General features: G+C 36.2%; 1 protein-coding gene across 2 annotated transcripts in view; it reads right to left on the bottom strand.

Moving 5' to 3' along the window:
* Positions 1–213, bottom strand: part of LOC107757359 (neurogenic locus notch homolog protein 2-like) — a 30028-nt gene that overhangs the window by 22164 nt on the left and 7651 nt on the right. The window lies entirely within an intron of this gene.

Genomic DNA, 213 nt, shown 5'->3' with positions numbered 1-213 from the left:
AAATCAGTGGGGAAACGATATTTAAAAAGTGGTTAAGTAACATTTACAACCATATATTCAGATGTGTGCAGCACATTTTATGGAGGACTGTTTCCTGATCCTGCTAGAGTAGACTACAATGCCGACTGTTCTGACTCACAGACTATAAGTAAGTTTTTTATATATAAAGAATTTGCAACTGACGATTCAAATGCGAGTTTTGAGCAGTGCTTG

Source organism: Sinocyclocheilus rhinocerous, unplaced genomic scaffold (genome assembly GCF_001515625.1).
Source record: "Sinocyclocheilus rhinocerous isolate Xijiao unplaced genomic scaffold, SAMN03320098_v1.1 scaffold383, whole genome shotgun sequence".
Taxonomy (NCBI): Eukaryota; Metazoa; Chordata; class Actinopteri; order Cypriniformes; family Cyprinidae; genus Sinocyclocheilus; species Sinocyclocheilus rhinocerous.
Note: the sequence above shows the minus strand (reverse complement) of the source record. Positions and strands in the feature narration are given on the sequence as shown.